Source organism: Pseudorca crassidens, chromosome 17, assembly GCF_039906515.1.
Source record: "Pseudorca crassidens isolate mPseCra1 chromosome 17, mPseCra1.hap1, whole genome shotgun sequence".
Taxonomy (NCBI): Eukaryota; Metazoa; Chordata; class Mammalia; order Artiodactyla; family Delphinidae; genus Pseudorca; species Pseudorca crassidens.
Window position 1 is genome coordinate 33,632,317 of NC_090312.1, and position 20,175 is coordinate 33,652,491.

A 20,175-nucleotide genomic window follows, 5' to 3' on the forward strand; every position below is an offset into this window, starting at 1 on the left:
CTATTCTTTAAAACGTTGAAGTAATCTTTATATGTTCTTAATTATGAAAGCATATTTAGTATTTCCCCTTTGACCTCCTTCCCCAGCATATTGACTAAAGCATCATCAGAATAGTAGTTTCCTATGGTGCATTTTGTGCACTGATGTTCCCCCAAGAGACTGCATTTCTGACCTCCTCATTCTAAGTCTCTTCACATCTAGAGGATACATTTTCTCAATGCAAACATGTTTAAAAAGAAAATAGTCAACGTTAGCCCATTTTATGAAGTCCAGATCCATTTGCTTTCATATTCATACAGAAATATTATGAGAACTGTCCAATACACAACTAACAAAAAGGGTAATCATAATATCAATGATCCTAGAGCACTAACAGAGCAGAAAACCTGAATTTCAACGATCGTCCTTGTCTCCATTTTGTCATCTGTAAAATGAGAGGTTATAGATCTTTCTGTCTCTCTGCTTGTCTCTCTCCCTCTAATTCTTTCTCTCTCTCTACAGCCAACATCTTTAGAGAAACCCTTCTCACATTAACAGGTGAGCATGCTCAAAGAGGATTCCATAAACTCACTCCAGACTCCTTTGCTGTTAGGAAAAGGCCTGTCTCATAGGCTCTGTCACATATGCATAAAAGAAAAATACAGGGAAGAACCTAATAAAATTTAGAAACTCGTCTTGTAGCACAACACTTGTGGCAATCAACTCACGTTTATATATTTACTACTGGTCTTATCACATTTCCAAAATGCCCAAATTTTGGTACCTTCTTGGAGGCAACCTGAAGGGCTTGGAATAAATGATCTACATCAATAAAAAGTCTATAGTGACATTTTTTCAAGAGTTAAAATGTGTGCATTTGGAAAAGAAAGCGAAGAAGTATAAATTATACCTCTATTACAACTTCTGATCCATTCATAGAATTTTTGTTCTTCATTGCAGCAGTCTGGGCTCTACTTTTTGTAGGATTTTTTTTTCTTCCCTTCTTTTTTTACCTTGGCAGTAATTGCTGTTATATATATTTTTTAATTTTCATTTTATATTGGAGTATATTTGATTTACAATGTTGTGTTAGTTTCAGGTGTAAAGCAAAGTGATTCAGTTATACATATATCTATTTTTCAGATTCTTTTCCCATATAGGTTATTACAGAGTATTGCGTAGAATTCCCTGTGCTATATGGTAGATCCTTGTTGATTATGTATTTTATATATAGTAATGTGAATATGTTAATTCCAAATTCCTAATTTATCCTTCCCCCCACCTTTCCCCTTTAGTAACCAAAAGTTTGTATTCTAAGTCTGTGAGTCTGTTTCTGTCTTGTAAATAAGTTCATCTGTATCTTTTTTTAGATTCCACATATAAGTGATAATCATACAATATTTGTCTTTGTCTGACTTACTTCACTTAGTGTGGTAATCTCGAGGTCCATCCATGTTGCTGCAAAGGGCACTATTTCATTCTTTTTTACGGCTGAGTAGTATTCCATTGTGTATATGTACCACATCTACTTTCTCCATTCCTCTGTCAATGGACATTTAGGTTGCTTCCATGTCTTGGCTATTGTAAACAGTGCTGCAATGAACATTGGGGTGCATGTATGTTTTCAAATTATGATTTTCTCTGAACATATGCCCAGGAGTGGGATTGCTAGATCATATGGTAGCTTATTTTTTAGTTTTTTAAGGAACCTTCATACTATTCTCCATTGTGGCTCTATCAATTTACATTCCCACATATATACATTCCCACATATATTGAGGGGCTATCAATAAAGGATGTGTCAGAGTGTTCCCTTTTCTCCACACCCTCTCCAGCATTTGTTATTTGTAGACTTTTTAATGATGGCCATTCTGACCAGTGTGAGGTGTTACCTCATCCTAGTTTTTTTTTTTTTTAATATTTATTTAATTTATTTATTTGGCTGCACTGGGTCTCAGTTGTGGCACATGGGATCTTTTAGTTGTGGCATGTGGGATCTAGCTCCCTGACCAGGGATCAAACCCAGGCCCCCTGCATTGGGAGTGCAGAGTCTTAGCCACTAGACCACCAGGGAAGTCCCCTTCATTGTAGTTTTGATTTGCATTTCTTTAATAATTAGTTGGGCATCTTTTCATGTGCCTATTGGCCATCTGTATGTCTTCTTTGGAGAAATGTCTATTTAAGTCTTCTGCCCATTTTTTTTATTGGATTATTTGGTTTTTTGTTGTTGAGTTGTATGAGATGTTTGTATATTTTAGAAATTAAGCCCTGGTCTGTTGCATCATTTACAAATATTTTTCCCATTCTGTAGGTCTTTTCAGTTTTATAAATGGTTTCCTTTGCTGTGCAAAAGCTTGTAAGTTTGATTAGGCCTCATTTGCTTACTTTTGCTTTTATTTCTATTGCCTTGGGAGACTGACCTAAGAAACAATTAGTACGACTTATGTCAGAGAATGTTTTCCTTATGATCTCTTCTAGCTTTATGGTGTCTTGTCTTATATTTAAGTCTTTTAGCCATTTTGAGTTTATTTTTGTGCATGGTGTGAAGGCATGTTCTTCACTGATTTACATGCAGCTGTCCAACTTCCCCAGCACCACTTGCAAAACAGACTGTCTTTTCCCATTTTATATTCTTGAGTCCTTTGTCTAATATTAATTGACCATAGTTGTGTGGGTTTATTTCTGGGCTCTCTGTTCTGTTGCATTGATCCATATGTCTTTTTTTGTGTGCCAATACCACACTGCTTTGATTACTGTAGCTTTGTAGTATTGTCTGAAGTCTGGGAGCGCTATGCCTCCTGCTTTGTTCTTTTTCCTCAGGATTGCTTTGGCAATTCTGGGTCTTTTATGATTCCATATAAATTTTAGGATTATTTGTTTTAGTTCTGTGAAAAATGTCATGGGTATTTTGATAGGGATTGCATTAAATCTGTGTATTGCTTTGGGTAGTATGGTCATTTTAACAATTTTATTTCTTCTAATCCAAGAGCATGGGATATCTTTCCATTTGTTTAAATCATCTTTAGTTTCTTTAGTTAATGTTTTGTAGTTCTCAGCATATAAGTCTTTCACTGTCTTGATCAGGTTTATTCCTAATTTTTTTTTCTGGGGTACTTTATTAAAAAATACTTTTTTTTTTTTTTTTTTTTTTTTACTTTCTGCTATTGCATTGTTAGAGTAAAGAAATGCAACCAATTTCTGTATGTTAACCTTGTATTCTGGTACCTTGCTAAATTCATTTATCAGTTCTAGTAGTTTTTGTGTGCCAGTCTTTAGGATTTTCTGTATACAGTATCATGTCATCTGCATATAGAGACAATTTTACCTCTTCCCTTCCAATTTGGAAACATTTTATTTCTTTTTCTTGCCTGATTTCTGTGGCTAGGACTTCCAATACTATGTTGAATAGAAATTGAGAGTGGGCATCCTTGCCTTGTGCCAGATATTAGTGGGAAGGCTTTCAGCTTTTCACTGTTGAGTATTATATTGGCTGTGGGTTGTCATAAATAGCTTTTACTATGTTGAGATGTGTTTCCTCTATACCCACTTTGGTAAGAGTTTTTATCATTAATCGCTGTTGAATTTTGTCAAATGCTTTTTCTGCATCTATCGAGATAATCATGTGAGTTTTTTCCTTTCTTTTGTTGATATGGTGTATCACATTGATTTGCATACGTTGAACCATCCTTGTGAAGAATCCCAATTGGTTGTGGTGTATGATGTTTTTTGTGTGATGTTGGACTTGGTTTGCTAGTATTTTGTTAAGAATTTTTGCATCTATATTAATCAAAGATACTGGCCTATAATTTTCTTTTTTGGTGGTATCTTTATCTGGTTTTGGTATCAACGTGATGGCAGCTTCATAGAACGTCTTTGGGAGTGTTCCCTCTTCAAACTTTTGGAAGAGTTTGAGAAGGATCAGTAAAATTCTTCGTTGTATGTTGGTAGAAGTTGCCTCTGAAGCCATCTGGTCCTAGACATTTTTTGTAGGGAGTTGTTTTTTTTGTTGTTGTTTGTTTGTTTTATTACAGATTCTATTTCACTCTAGTGATCAGTCTGTTCAAATTATTTCTTCTTGATTCAGTTTTGGTGCACTGTATGTTTCTAGAAAGTTGTCCATTTCTTCTAGGTTGTTGAATTGGTTGGCATATAATTGTTCATAGTATTCTTTTATGGCTTTGTGTATTTCTGTGGTATCAGTTGATATTTCTCCTTTTTCATTTCTTATTTTGTTTATTTGGGTGCGTTCTCTTTTCTTCTTGGTGAACCAGGCCTGAGGTTTCTCAGTTTAATTTATCTTTTCAAAGAACCAGCTCTTGTTTTTTTTTTTTTTGTTGTTGTTGTTTGTTTTTTTATACTGCAGGTTCTTATTAGTGATCAATTTTATACACATCAGTGTATACATGTCAATCCCAATTGCCCAATTCAGCACATCACCATCCCCACCCCACCATGGTTTTCCCCATTTGGTGTCCATACGTTTGTTCTCTACATCTGTGTCTCAACTTCTGCCCTGCAAACCAGTCATCTGTACCATTTTTCTAGGTTCCACATACATGCGTTAATATACGATATTTGTTTTTCTCTTTCTGACTTACTTCACTCTGTATGACAGTCTCTAGATCCATCCATGTCTCAACAAATGACTCAGTTTCGTTCCTTTCTTGGCTGAGTAATATTCCATTGTATATATGTACCACATCTTCTTTATCCATTCGTCTGTCGATGGGCATTTAGGTTGCTTCCATGACCTGACTATTGTAAATAGTGCTGCCATGAACATTGGGGTGCATGTGCTTTTTGAATTATGGTTTTCTCTGGGTGTATGACGAGTGGTGGGATTGCTGGATCATATGGTAATTCTATTTTTAGTTTTTTAAGGAACCTCCATACTGTTCTCCATAGGGGCTGTATCAATTTACATTCCCACCAACAGTGCAAGAGGGTTCCCTTTTCTCCACACCCTCTCAAGCATTTGTTGTTTGTAGATTTCCTGATGATGCCCATTCTAACTGGTGTGAGGTGATACCTCATTGTAGTTTTGATTTGCATTTCTCTAATAATTAGTGATGTTGAGCAGCTTTTCATGTGCTTCTGGCCATCTGTATGTCTTCTTGGAGAAATGTCTATTTAGGTCTTCTGCCCATTTTTGGATTTGGATGTTTGTTTCTTTAATATTGAGCTGCATGAGCTGTTTACGTATTTTGGAGATGAATCCTTTATCCGTTGATTCATTTGCAAACATTTTCTCCCATTCTGAGGGTTGTCTTTTCATCTTCTTTATGGTTTCCTTTGCTGTGAAAAAGCTTTGAAGTTTCATTAGGTCCCATTTGTTTATTTTTGGTTTTATTTCCATTACTCTAGCAGGTGGACCAAAAAAGATATTGCTGTGATTTATGTCAAAGAGTGTTCTTCCTATGTTTCCTTCTAAGAGTTTTATAGTGTCTGGTGTTACATTTAGGTCTCGAATCCATTTTGAGTTTATTTTTGTATATGGTGTTATGGAGTGTTCTAATTTCATTCTTTTACATGTAGCTGTCCAGTTTTCCCAGCAGCACTTATTGAAGAGACTGTCTTTTCTCCATTGTATATCTTTGCCTACTTTGTCATAGATTAGTTGACCGTGGGTGCGTGGGTTTATCTCTGGGCTTTCTATCTAGAGGCTTTCTATCTTGTTGCATTGATCTATGTTTCTGTTTTTGTGCCAGTTCCATATCATCTTGATTACTATACCTTTGTAGTATAGTCTGAAGTCAAGGAGTCTGATTCCTCTGGCTCCATTTTTTTTCCCTCAAGAGTACTTTGGCGATTTGGGGTCTTTTGTGTCTCCATACAAATTTTAAGTTGATTTGTTCTAGTTCTGTAAAAAAATGCCATTGGTATATTTGATAGGGATTGCACTGAATCTGTAGATTGCTTTGGGTACTATTGTTATTTTCACAATATTGATTCTTCCAATCCAAGAACATGGTATATCTCTCCATCGGTTGGTATCATCTTAAATTTCTTTCATCAGTGTCTTATAGTTTTCTGCATACAGGTCTTTTGTCTCCCTAGATAGATTTATGCCTAGGTATTTTATTCTTATTGTTGCAATGGTAAATGGGAGTGTTTCCATAATTTCTCTAGATTTTTCACCATTAGTGTATAGGAATGCAAGAGATTTCTGTGCATTAATTTTGTATCCTGCAACTTTATCAAATTCATTGATTAGCTCTAGTTTTCTGGTGGCATTTTTAGTATTCTCTATGTATAGTATCAGGTCAGCTGCAAACAGTGACAGTTTTACTTCTTCTTTTCCAATCTGTATTTCTTTTATTGCTTTTTCTTCTCTGATTGCCATGGATAGGACTTCCAAAACTATGTTGAATAATAGTGGTGAGAGTGGACATCCTTGTCTCCTTTCTGATCTTAGAGGAAATGCTTTCAGTTTTTCACCATTGAGAATGATGTTGGCTGTGGGTTTCTCCTATATGGCCTTTATTATGTTGAGGTAGGTTGCCTCTATGCCCCCTTTCTGGAGAGTTTTTATCATAAATCGGTGTTGAATTTTGTCAAAAGCTTTTTCTGCATCTATTGAGATGATCATATGGTTTTCACTCTTTAATTTGTTAATACGGTGTATCACATTGATTTGCATATATTGAAGAATACTTGCATCCCTGGGGTAAATCCCACTTGATCGTGGGGTATGATCCTTTTAATGTGTTGTTGGATTCTGTTTGCTAGTATTTTGTTGAGGATTTTTGCATCTATATTGATCAGTGTTATTGGTCTCTAATTTTCGTTTATTGTAGTATCTTTGGTTTTGGTATCAGGGTGATTGTGGCCTCATAGAATGAGTTTGGGAGTGTTCCTTCTTCTGCAATTGTTTGGAAGAGTTTGAGAAGGATAGGTGTTAGTTCTTCTCTAAATGTTTGATAGAATTCACCTGTGAAGCCATCTGGTCCTGGACTTTTGTTTGTTGGAAGATGTTTTTTTTAACATTTTTATTGGCGCATAATTGCTTTACAATTGTGTGTTAGTTTCTGCTCTACAACACAGTGAATCAGTCATACACATACACATGTTCCCATATCTCTTCCCTCTTACGTCTCCCTCCATCCCACACTCCCTATCCCACCCCTCCAGGGGGTCACAAGGCACCGAGCTGATCTCCCTGTGCTATGCAGCTGCTTCCCACTGGCTATCTATTTTACATTTGGTAGTGTATATATGTCCATGCCACTCTCTCACTTTGTCACAACGTACCCTTCCCCCTCCCCGTATCCTAAGTCCATTCTCTAGTAGGTATGTGTCTTTATTCCCATCTTACCCCTAGGTACTTCATGACAATTTATTTTTTCTTAGATTCCATGTATATGTGTTAGCATATGGTATTTGTCTTTCTGTTTCTGACTTACTTCACTCTGTACGGCAGACTCTAGGTCCATCCACCTCACTACAACTAACTCAATTTCGTTTCTTTTTATGGCTGAGTAATATTCCATTGTATATATGTGCCACATCTTCTTTATCCATTCATCCGATGATGGACACTTAGGTTGCTTCCATCTCCTGGCTATTGTAAATAGAGCTGCAATGAACATTTTGGTACATGACTCTTTTTGAATTATGGTTTTCTAAGGGTATATGCCCAGTAGTGGGATTGCTGGGTCATATGGTAGTTCTATTTGTAGTAGTTTAAGGAACCTCCATACTGTTCTCCATAGTGGCTGTACCAATTCACATTCCCACCAGCAGTGCAAGAGTGTTCCCTTTTCTCCACACCCTCTCCAGCATTTATTGTTTCTAGATTTTTTGATGATGGCCATTCTGACCGGTGTGAGATGATATCTCATTGTAGCTTTGACTTGCATTTCTCTAATGATTAATGATATTGAGCATTCTTTCATGTGTTTGTTGGCAATCTGTATATCTTCTTTGGAGAAATGTCTGTTAGGTCTTCTGCCCATTTTTGGATTGGGTTGTTTATTTTTTTGTTGTTCAGCTGCATGAGCTGCTTGCAAATTTTGGAGATGAATCCTTTGTCAGTTGCTTCATTTGCAAATATTTTCTCACATTCTGAGGGTTGTCTTTTTGTCTTGTTTATGGTTTCCTTTGCTGTGCAAAAGCTTTTAAATTTCATTACATCTCATTTGTTTACTTTTTTCTTTCCATTTCTCTAGGAGGCGGGTCAAAAAGTATCTTGCTGTGATTTATGTCATAGAGTATTCTGCCTATGTTTTCTGCTATGAGTTTGATAGTTTCTGGCTTTACATTTAGGTCTTTAATCCATTTTGATCTTATTTTTGTGTATGGTGTTAGGGACTGTTCTAAACTCATACTTTTACATGTACCTGTCCAGTTTTCCCAGTACCACTTATTGAAGAGGCTGTGCTTTCTCCACTGTACCTTCCTGCCTCCTTTATCAAAGATAAGGTGACCATATGTGTGTGGGTTTATCTCTGGGCTTTCTATCCTATTCCATTGATCTATATTTCTGTTTTTGTGTGAGTACCATACTGTCTTGATTACTGTAGCTTTGTAGTATAGTCTGAAGTCAGGGAGCCTGATTCCTCCAGCTGTGTTTTTCATTCTCAAGATTGCTTTGGCTATTTGGGGTCTTTTGTGTTTCCATACAAATTGTGAAATATTTTCTTCTAGTTCTCTGAAAAATGCCAGTGGTAGTTTGCTTGAGATTGCATTGAATCTGTAGATTACTTTGGGTAGTAGAGTCATTTTCACAATGTTGATTCTTCCAAGCCAAGAACATGGTATATCTCTCCATCTATTTGTATCATCTTTAATTTCTTTCATCAGTGTCTTACAATTTTCTGCCTTCAGGTCTTTGGTCTCCTTAGGTAGGTTTATTCCTAGATATTTTATTCATTTTGTTGCAATTGGAAATGGGAGTGTTTTCTTGATTTTACTTTTAGATTTTTCATCATTAGTGTATAGGAATGCCAGAGACTTCTGTGCATTAGTTTTGTATCCTGCTACTTTACCAAATTCATTGATTAGCTCTAGTAGTTTTCTGGTAGCATCTTTAGCATTCTGTATGTATAGTATCATGTCAGCTGAAAGCAGTGACAGCTTTACTTCTTCTTTTCTGATTTGGATTCCTTTCACTTAGTCTTCTTCTCTGATTGCTGTGGGTAAAACTTCCAAAACTATGTTGAATAAGAGTGGTGAGTGTGGGCAACCTTGCCTTGTTCCTGATCTTAGAGGAAATGCTTTCAGTTTTTCACCATTGAGGATGATGTTGGCTGTGGGTTTGTCATATATGGCGTTTATTATGTTGAGGAAAGTTCCCTCTATGCCTACTTTCTGAAGGGTTTTAACCATAAACGGTGTTGAGTTTTGTCGATTGCTTTCTCTGCATCTATTGAGATGATCATATGGTTTTTCCACTTCAATGTGTTAATATGGTGTGTCACGTTGATTGATTTGCGTATGTTGAAGAATCCTTGCATTCCTGGAATAAACCCCAGTTGATCATGGTGTATGATCCTTTTAATGTGCTGTTGGATTCTGTTTGCTAGTATTTTGTTGAGGATTTTTGCATCTATGTTCATCAGTGATATTGGCCTGCAGTTTTCTTTCTTTGTGACATCCTTGTCTGGTTTTGGTATCAGGGTGATGGTGGCCTCGTAGAATGAGTTTGGGAGTGTTCCTCCCTCTGCTATATTTTGGAAGAGTTTGAGAAGGATAGGTGTTCCCTCTTCTCTAAATGTTTGGTAGAATTCGCCTGTGAAGCCATCTGGTCCTAGGCTTTTGTTTGTTGGAAAATTTTGAATCACAGTTTCAGTTTCAGTGCTTGTGATTGGTCTGTTCATATTTTCTATTTCTTCCTGATTCAGTCTTGGCAGGTTGTGCATTTCTAAGAATTTGTCCATTTCTTCCAGGTTGTCCATTTTATTGGCATAGTGTTGCTTGTAGTAATCTCTCATGACCTTTTGTATTTCTGCAGTGTCAGTTGTTACTTCTCCTTTTTCATTTCTAATTCTATTGATTTAAGTCTTCTCTCTTTTTTTACTTGCTGAGTCTGGCTAATGGTTTTTCAATTTTGTTAATCTTCTCAAAGAACCAGCTTTTAGTTTTATTGATCTTTGCTATCGTTTCCTTCATTTCTTTTTCATTCATTTCTGACCTGATTTTTATGATTTCTTTCCTTCTGCTAACTTTGGGTTTTTTTGTTCTTCTTTCTCTAATTGCCTTAGGTGCAAGGTTAAGTTGTTTATTCGAGATGTTTCCTGTTTCTTAAGGTAGGATTGTATTGCTATAAACTTCCCTCTTAGAACTGCTTTTGCTGCATCCCATAGGTTTTGGGTCGTCATGTCTCCATCATCATTTGTTTCTAGGTATCTTTTGATTTCTCTCTTTGATTTCTTCAGTGAACACTTCGCTTAAGTAGTGTATAGTTTAGCCTCCATGTGTTTGTATTTTTCACAGATCATTTCCTGTAATTGATATCTAGTCTCACAGCATTGTGGTCAGAAAAGATACTTAATACAATTTCAATTTTTTTAAATTTACCAAGGCTAGATTTGTGACCCAAGATATGATCTATCCTGGAGAATGTTCCATGAGCACTTGAGAAAAATGTGTATCCTGTTGTTTTTGGATGGAATGTCCTATAAATATCAATTAAGTCCATCTTGTTTAATGTATCATTTAAAGCTTGTGTTTCCTCGTTTATTTTCATTTTGGATGTTCTGTCCATTGGTGAAAGTGGGGTGTTAAAGTCCCCTACTATGAAAGTGTTACTGTTGATTTCCCCTTTTATGTCTGTTAGTATTTGCCTTATGTATTGAGGTGCTCCTATGTTGGGTGCATAAATATTTACAATTGTTATATCTTCTTCTTGGATCAATCCCTTGATCCTTATGTAGTGTCCTTTTTGTCTCTTGTAATAGTCTTTATTTTAAAGTCTATTTTGTCTGATAAGAGAATTGCTACTCCAGCTTTCTTTTGGTTTCCATTTGCATGGAATATCTATTTCCATCCCCTTACTTTCAGTCTGTATGTGTCCCTAGGTCTGAAGTGGGTCTCTTGTAGACAGCATATATATGGGTCTTGGTTTTTTTTTTTTTTACACCTTTATTGGGAGTATAATTGCTTTACAATGGTGTATTAGTTTCTGCTTTATTACAAAGTGATTCAGTTATACATATACATATGTTCCCATATCTCTTCCCTCTGGTGTCTCCCTCCCTCCCCCCCTCCCTATCCCACCCATCCAGGTGGTCACAAAGCACCAAGCTGATCTCCCTGTGCTATGGGGCTGCTTTCCACTAGCTATCTATTTTACGTTTGGTATTGTATATATGTCCATGGCACTCTCTCACTTTGTCACAGCTTACCTTTCCCCCTCCCCATATCCTCAAGTCCATTCTCTAATTGGTCTAATAGATGGAGAGATACACCATGTTCATAGTTTGGAGGAATCAACATTGTGAAAATGGCTCTACTACCCAGAGCAATCTACAGATTCAATGCAATCCCTATCAAACTACCACTGGCATTTTTCACAGAACTAGAACAAAAAATTTCACAATTTGTATGGAAACACAAAAGACCCTGAATAGCCAAAGCAATCTTGAGAATAAAAAATGGAGCTGGAGTAATCAGGCTCCCTGACTTCAGACTATACTACAAAGGTACAGTAATCAAGACCGTATGGTACTGGTACAAAAACAGAAAGATAGATCAATGGAACAGGATAGAAAGCCCAGAGATAGACCCAGGCTTATATGGTCACCTTATCTTTGATATAGAAGGCAGGAATATACAGTGGAGAAAGGAAAGCCTCTTCAATAAGTGGTGCTGGGAAAACTGGACAGGTACATGTAAAAGTATGAGATTAGATCAGTCCCTAACACCATACAAAAAAATAAGCTCAAAATGGATTAAAGACCTAAATATAAGGCCAGAAACTATCAAACTCTTAGAGGAAAACATAGGCAGAACACTCTATGACATAAATCACAGCAAGGTCCTTTTTGACCCACCTCCTAGAGAAATGGAAATAACAAATGGGACCTAATGAAACTTCAAAGCTTTTGCACAGCAAAGGAAACCATAAACAAGACAAAAAGACAACCCTCAGAATGGGAGAAAATATTTGCAAATGAAGCAACTGACAAAGGATTAATCTCCAAAATTTACAAGCAGCTCATGCAGCTCAATAACAAAAAAACAAACAACCCAATCCAAAAATGGCCAGAAAGCCTAAATAGACATTTCTCCAAAGAAAATATAGAGACTGCCAACAAACACATGAAAGAATGCTCAACATCATTAATCAATAGAGAAATGCAAGTCAAAACTACTATGAGATATCGTCTCACACCAGTCAGAATGGTGATCATCAAAAAATCTAGAAACAATAAATGCTGGAGAGGGTGTGGAGAAAAGGGAACACTCTTGCACTGCTGGTGGGAATGTGAATTGGTACAGCCACTATGGAGAACAGTATGGAGGTTCCTTAAAATACTACAAATAGAACTACCATATGACCCAGCAATCCCACTACTGGGCATATACCCTTAGAAAACCATAATTCAAAGGAGTCATGTACCAAAATGTTCATTGCAGCTCTATTTACAATAGCCAGGAGATGGAAACAACCTAAGTGTCCATCATCAGATGAATGGATAAAGAAGATGGGGCACATATATACAATGGAATATTACTCAGCCATAAAAAGAAACGAAATTGAGTTAGTTGTAGTGAGGTGGATGGACCTAGAGTCTGCCGTACAGAGTGAAGTAAGTCAGAAACAGAAAGACAAATACCATATGCTAACACATATACATGGAATTTAAGAAAAAAAACGTCATGAAGAACCTAGGGGTAACACAGGAATAAAGACACAGACCTACTAGAGAATGGACTTGAGGATATAGGGAGGGGGAAGGGTAAGCTGTGACAAAGCAAGAGAGAGGCATGGACATATATACACTACTAAACGTAAGGTCGATAGCTAGTGGGAAGCAGCCGCATAGCACAGGGAGATCAGATCCCTCACCTAGAGGGGTGGGATAGGGAGGGTCGGAGGGAGGGAGACGCAAGAGGGAAGAGATATGGGAACATATGTATATGTACAACTGATTCACTTTGTTATAAAGCAGAAACTAACACACCATTGTTAAGCAATTATACTCTAATAAAAATGTTTAAAAAAAAAAAGAAAAACAAGAGACCTGGATCTGATTTAGCCTCCAGATACAACCGTTAAATTTTAGGCAATACAGTGGATAGAAGAATATGTTAATTGACATATCAGGCTTATAATCAGCAAATCAGGACTATGGGAAACTTGAAAGACAGCTGGGTTTCTTCAACACATATCCTGCAACAAAAGAGAAAAAGGAAAACATGGATTAAAAGGTTTAATACATATGAACTCTTTTCAGTGTTTGGACTTTATTTGGATGCTTGAGGTAGTTCAGGACATTTAAACATTGATAGATATTTGATATAAAATGATTTGGGGGTTTGGTGTGAAGTAGTATTGTGGTTATTTCAAAATAGCATTTATATTTTAGAGATATAGAAATGTTCAAGATAAAGTGATATGATGCCTGGAATTTGCTTCAGAATAACCTGGAAAGGAAAAGTGGGTGAGAGGGGGTCTAGATGAAATCATGTTGAAGATAGGTAGAAGCTAACCAAGATGGGTAAAAATTGTGACAAATGGGGACTGGGATTAAGGACATATTGAGTGGAGACCAGAACGTTAGTTAAGACCTCTTTGAATTGGCACAGACTGTGAAGGTATTTGTGTCCCATGTGAATGCCCACCAAAGGCCATCAACTGCACAAGAGGCTCTTAATGATGAGGTGGACAAAGTACCTCGCTATGGATGTGAGTCAGCTTCTTTCCCCAGCACTGCAGTGCTAGTTCAATAGACCCCTAAACAAAGAGGCTGAGGTGGCAAGGATGGAGGTTATGTATGGATTCGACAACATGTCATTTCCCTTACTAAGGCTGGCCCGGCCAGTGCTTCTGCTGAGTGCCTAATGGGCCAACGGAGAGTCCAGCCTGGAGTCTCTAATATGGCATCATTCCCAGGGAGACAAGCTAGTCACCTAGTGGCAGGCTGATTACCCTGGACTTCTATCATGGAGGGGCAGAGATCTGTTCTCATGGAAATAGACCTATATTCTGGATACAGATCTGTCTTCCCTGCCCTTAATGCTTCTGCTAGCACTACCATTCATGGACTCACAAGAATGCCTTATCCACCACCTTACATTCTAAACAGGATTGTTTCTTTTATATATGTATATATATATTTTTATTTATTTGGCTGTGCTGGTTCTTAGTTGCAGCATGTGGGATCTTCATTGCCGCGTGCGGGATCTTTAGTTGTGACGTGCAGGATCTAGTTCCCTGACCAGGGATTGAACCCAGGCCCCCCTGCATTGGGATCACGGAGTCTTAACTGTTGGACCACCAGGTAAGTCTCTAAACAGCATTGTGTCTGATCAAGAAACTTCATGTCACAGCGAAGAAGTGCAGCGATAGGGCTTGTCCCATGGAATTAACTCATCTTTCCACATCCTCCATCACCTGGAAGTGACTGGCCTAAATGAGAGGGGAAATGGTTACTGAGGACTCATTGATGGTACCCGTTGGTAGACAACATCCTGAAAGAATGGGGTTCTGTCTTACAGGTGCAGTATATGCTCTGGGTCAGAAAGCATTACATGGTGTTCTCGCTCCTATAGCCAGAATACAAGTGGCAGAAGTGCAAGTGGCTTCTCTCACTATTACATCTTATAACCCATTTGCAGATTTTTGCTTCTTGTCCTGACAACTTTGAGCTCTGCTGGTTTGGATATCCACGTATCTAATAAGGGAATGCTTCTGCCAGGGGATACAACAATGTTTCCACCGAATTGGAAGATGAGACTATGTGTTTAAAATAACAGAAAGGTCTTTATCCCCTGGTTTCTGTGGGTCAAGGATCTAGGCACAGGTGAGCTGACTCCTCTGCTCAGGGTGTCACCGTGCTGAAATCAAAGTGCTGGCTGAGGCTGCAATCTCACCTGGGGCTCAGGGTCCTCTGCACAGGTCATGTGGTCGTTAGCAGAACTCGGTGCCTTGCAGCTGCCTGATTAACGTCCCTGTTCTCTTGCTGTCAGCTGGGGATGGCTCTCAGCACCTGGTGGTCGTTCTCAGGGCCTTGCCACGCGGCCCCTCCTATCTCAACATGGCTGTTTTGCTTCCAGAGTAGCAAGAGAACTCTTCTGCTTTTTTAGTGTTCTGAAACATGTTTTTATCTTTCATTTAACATTAAGAACATCTTTTTTGTTGTTGTTGTTGTTTTGTGGGATTTTTTTTGTTTTTTTGTCTTTTTTTTTTGGCCGCTAGTGCAGCATGCAGGATCTTAGCTCCCCGACCAGGGATCGAACCCGTTCCCCTCTGCAGTGGAAGCACAGAGTCTTAACCACTGGATCACCAGGGAAGTCCCAAGAATGTCTTTTCATGTAGACAAATGTATGTTTACCTCACCCTCGTAAACAGCTGCACAGCATTCCATTGTGGTAATAGATCATCATTTATTTAGCTAGACCCTCGTGACTGACTGACTTAACATTGCTTTCTATTCCCGCTGTTTCAAACAATGCTGCAGTGAAATTTCCTTGCACACACGGTATGTCCTGGGGCATTTCTGCAGGAGTGCCTGTCGGGCAAATTATCCCTGGGTCCAAGAGGAAGCATGTTTCAAATTTTGATATATCACTGACTTACCCTCAATTATTATGACAATTTTCACTCCTGCCAATAGTGTTGGAGAATTTCTGTTCTCCCTACCCTAGCCAGCATGGGATCTTATGAAACTTTTTTTTCCTTCCAGTTTCCTTGAGATATAACTGACATACAGCACTGTATAAGTTTAAGGTGCATGGCATAATGATTTGGCTTAAGTACATCTTGAAATGATTATCACGATAAGTTTAGTGAACCTCCATCATCTCATATAGATACGAAATAAAAGAAATAGAAAAAAAATTTTTCTCCTTCTGATGAGAACTTAGAACTTACTTTCTTAACAGCCTTCACAGATAACATACAGCAGTGTCAATTACATTTATCATGTACATTACATCCCTAGTACTTATTTCTATAACTGGAAGTTTGTACCTTTTGACTATTTTCATCCACTTCCCCCTCCCCTCAATCCCCACCTCTAGTAACCACAAATCTGATCTCTTTTTCCATAAGTTTGCCTGTTTCTTTTTGAAACCTCATTGACCTACAACGCTATGTTAGTTCCTTTTGTACAATATAGTGATTCGATATTTCTATACATTTCAAAATAATCGCCATGATAAGTCTGGTTGGCAACCAGCTGTTTGTTTTCTGAATCTATGACTCTGTTTCTGTTTTGTTGTGCTTGTTCATTTGTTTTGTTTTTTAGATTCCACATATAAGTGAAACCACACAATATTTGTCTTTGTAAATATCTTCTTTCATTCAGTAGGTGGCCTTTTTAGTGTGTGTGTGAATAGATGTTGAATTTTGTCAAAAGATTTTTCTTCATCTATTGAGCTGATCATATGATTTCTAGTCTTCAGTTTGTTAATGTGTGTCACACTGATGGGTTGGTAGATATTGAATCTCTTTCATCCCTGGAATAAATCCCACTTGATCATGGTGTATGATCCTCTTAATGTGTTGTTGAATTCAGTTTGCTAATATTTTGTTGAGGATTTTTTCATCTGTGTTCATCAGTGATATTGGCCGTAATTTTGTTTTCTTGTGTTCTGTTTGTCTAGTTTTGGTATCAGGGTGATGCTGGCCTCGTAGAATAAGTTCTGAAGAGTTCCTTCCTCCGCAATCTTTTGAACTAGTTTGAGAAGGGTAGATGTTAACTCTTCTTTAAATGTTTGGTAGAATTCACCTGTGAAGCCATCTGGTCTGGGATTTTTTGTTTGTTGGGAGATTTTTTACTGCAGACTCAATTTCATTCCTGGTCATTCATCTGTTCATATTTTCTACTTCTTCCTGATTCAGTCAGGAGATTGTACCTTTATTGGAATTTGTCCTCTTCTTCTAGTTTGTCCACTTTATTGACATATAGTTGTTCATTATAATCTCTTATGATCCTTTGTACTTCTGTAGTGTTTGTTGTAACTGCCCCTTTTTGTTTCATTTTATTTTGGGGGGCCTTCTCTTTTTTTCTTGATGAGTCTGGCTAAAGGTTTATCGATTTTGTTTATCTTTTCAAAGAACCAGGTCTTAATTTCATTGATCTTTTCTATTTTTTTTTTAGTCACTATTTCATTTATTTCTGCTCTGATCTTGGTATCTTTCCTTAACTAACTTTGGGTATTGTGTGTTGTTCCTTTAGATGTAAGGTTAGATTGTTGATTTGATATTTTTCTTGCTTTCTGAGGTAGACTTGTATCACTATAAAATTCTCTCTTAGAACAGCTTTTGCTGCATTCCATAGATTTTGGATTGTGTTTTCATTTTCATTTGTCTCCAGGTATTTTCTTATTTCCTCTTTGATGTCTTCAATGGCCGATTGGTTGTTTAGTAGCATATTGTTTAGCTTCCACGTGTTTGTGTTTTGGGTAGTTTTTTCCTTGTAGTTGATTTCTAGTCTCATAGCACTGGGTCAGAAAAGATGCTTGCTATGATGTATGGTCAGGCCCTCAAAATGGCTGTTCTCTTGCTCTCTGTACCTCCCCTCATCAACCAGCCCCTGCTTTACTCACATGACTCTCTAATCCTCTTAATTATCGGGCTTAATTAGTAACTGCCTACCTCCTTGCCCCCTGCGGCAGCTGCTGGTTTCCCTGGTAACTGATGAGCTAATCTGGCATCAATTCACCCTATAAATGGTAGCCGCCTTCTCCCGGGAGTGGTGGAGACTGCTGCCGTGTCCTGCCTGCTGTCTGCCACACACAGTGAGCTGTTGCTCCAGGACCTTGCTTCATGTGTAAGTTTCTCTTGTCCAATAAATCCCTGATGTCTCTGTTGCTGTCTCTGGGTGAGAAAACTCCTGGGAGCTGAGATGTCAGGACATAAGGACGGGAAACAGAAAGTTGTGGAGGTGATCGGGAGGAGGCCATCTACTAGCATGTGGGGCCTTGTGGTAGCTGTGTACCATGAGAGATGTCTTTTTCTTCCATTATGTTGATGATATCCTGTTAACCTCAGTCTTTTCCCAGTTTAAAAGTAGGAGCCCAGTGCTCCTCATTCATCTGACTGCACGGGGGTGGCTGGTGAATAGAGACAAAAACTCAAGGACCTGGATTATCTACAAAATACAAGCATACCCCTGACCTACCACCCCTAAACAATTAGAGACACAGGCTTTAGGGATATGAGTTCAGAGACAGACTTGTGAATTAGCATAGCCTGTTACCCGGGAGTGTTTTGTTGAGATCTGTGGCAACAACAACATAATAAGAGTGCCCTTGGGCTTCTGGTCCCAACTATGGAAGGGGGCAGAGCAATGATAGAGTGTGATGGAACAACAGCTATATGCAGTCTGCGATACATCACAACAGGTGGAAGACATTACAAAAAACCTACCCGATCCTTTGAGCATGCAGACAACCACTATTCATTTGTATGCAACATATAGGATCCCCATGGACATCGATAGTGACCAAGGAATCTACTTTATTGGCCATGAAGTTCAGGAATGGGCCGATACAGAGGACGTACAGGGGCATTTCCACCTGCCTTACAACCCCACTGCTGCCGGGCTATGAAGAGACTACTTAAACAACAGTTGAGGTGGGAAACTCACTCTTAACACGTGGACACATCCCAGGAGCAGTTATCCCAGTGCCGATGCCATGTTAACCTGGAGGTAACTAGTCAACACTGTTTGAGTTCAACTGCTGACCACCGAAGGACTGTTGCCAACTACAGGTCAGGACAGCAACTCATTTTGCCCTTCACAGGATCTATCCCCAGGGGAACATATTATAAATAGCCCTGAGGACTGGCAGGTAAGTCCTCAGTGGTTTGGGTTTGCTGTCCCATTGGGGAATAGGATCAGAAAGGGATTTACAGATTTCACCTGTCTTCTCCCCAGCCCCACCTCAGATTACTAAGGTAATGAATCCAGGCCTCTACTGTAGAGAGGCACCATTATACTAACCCTGTGTACTGTTACACCACCTCTCCAGTGTTCGGCACTGGCTGTGGAGACTGAGGGTGGGCAGGTGGTATGGTATCGCAGGCCAGGACAAAACACGTGGACAGGGGTGGCATTACCTCAGAATGATGTTACTGCTTGTGTTTTGCTTAATGGTCATGATCTTCCCTATATTGTGCCTGTTAGACATCTTGCAGCTTGCCCTACTCTGAGTGAAGGGAATCTGTTTGTGGACTGGGTGACAGTGGTGGCCTCACTGAGAAATGAGTTTGATTGGTGGCTCTACAGCGAAATGCCATTGTCAACCTCTGAGAGTCCATGAAAAATTGACTTGATAAGCTCCTGGTTCCAAAGCCCACCTGTTGGACTGTCTGTATTGCATTTGTGGTGTTTGGTTGCAGTTGTACTTCTACCTACCTGTCCTTGGGGATATAGCAGAAGAAGTATGGGCCAAGATTATAAAGGTCGTACAGGGTATGTAAGGGTGGAGTGTTTGACCACGCCATTCAAGATGACTGTCCTCTTGCTCTGTATATCCCCTGTTCAGCCAGTACCCGCTTCACTCACATGACTATCCAGTCTTCTTAACTATAGGGCTTAATTAGTAACTGCCTATGTGCTTGCTTCCTGCCCCAGCTGCTGGTCTCTCTGGTGATTTATGAGCCAACCTGACCGCTAATTCCCCCTATAAATGGTAGCCTCCTCCTCCCCCTGGTAGCAAAGACTGCTGGATGTCCTGCTTGCTGTCTGCCACAAACCCTGAGGTGTTGCTCCAGGACCTTGCTTCAGGTGTGTAAGATCCCTTGTCCAATAAGTCACTGATGTCTCTGTTGCTGTCTCTAGGCTCTTTCTTCAGTCTTGAGGCTGGCAACTACAAGCCTTGCAGGCCTGTGGGGTGCAGCCCAACATATGATTTTGATCTTCAGTTTACTGCGACTTGTCTTGTGGCATAGCATGTGATCTATCCTGGAGAATAGAACTTTTGCTTTTAAAAGACTTGCCTGATTAGATAGGTTGGACCTACCCAGGATAATCTCCGTTTGAATTATAGTCAGCTGTTTAGGGACCCTAATTTCATCTG

The 20,175-nt window shown here is 38.8% G+C and overlaps 1 long non-coding RNA gene across 9 annotated transcripts in view; it reads left to right on the forward strand.

Moving 5' to 3' along the window:
* LOC137209991 (uncharacterized) overlaps positions 1–20,175 on the forward strand; it is a 127,269-nt gene that overhangs the window by 70,345 nt on the left and 36,749 nt on the right. The window contains exon 9 of one of the 9 annotated variants that reach the window (XR_010936213.1): positions 18,573–18,865. The exons of the other annotated variants lie outside the window; for them this stretch is intronic. This is a non-coding gene — a long non-coding RNA (uncharacterized lncRNA). The remainder of the gene's footprint in view (positions 1–18,572; positions 18,866–20,175) is intronic. 9 annotated transcript variants of the gene reach the window in all.